This window comes from Tupaia chinensis, unplaced genomic scaffold, assembly GCF_000334495.1.
Source record: "Tupaia chinensis unplaced genomic scaffold, TupChi_1.0 Scaffold000283_2, whole genome shotgun sequence".
NCBI lineage: Eukaryota > Metazoa > Chordata > Mammalia > Scandentia > Tupaiidae > Tupaia > Tupaia belangeri.
Window position 1 is genome coordinate 502,598 of NW_006159767.1, and position 474 is coordinate 503,071.

Sequence of the window (474 nt, forward strand, 5' to 3'; positions counted from 1 at the left end):
CTGGGCTGTCCTGTCGGGTCCCCTGGCAAAAGCCTTGCTTCCTTGGTCTGAATGGCGACTGGGGAGCAACTGTGATGCCCCATGGCTTAGCCTTTGGGGCGCGGGGAGGACCTGGAGACGGCTGGCCCGGGAGTAAAGCGTTGAACGGGAAAAAGTAGAAGCGCGAATCTTAAGCCTGATTTGAGGCTTCGGAGGACGGAGAAAATTCCGGCTGGAGCTGCAAGGCGGTGTGTTTCAAGCAGTGCCTGAGGCTTCCAGAAACTTCTGGCGGGGCAGTTAGTCTCCTCCTCGGTGGCCAGCCTGACCTCTGAGCTTGGGAAAACCCCATGTGGGGTGTGTGTGTGTGTGTGTGCGCGCGTGGGTGCGGGTGTCCGGGGACCTCAGCGTCTCGGCCCTCTCCCGGGCCCGGGATCCCAGCAGGCAAGCCCCGCGCCCTCCTCCCGCCCGCCAGCAGCCTGGGTCTCGGTGGGCGCG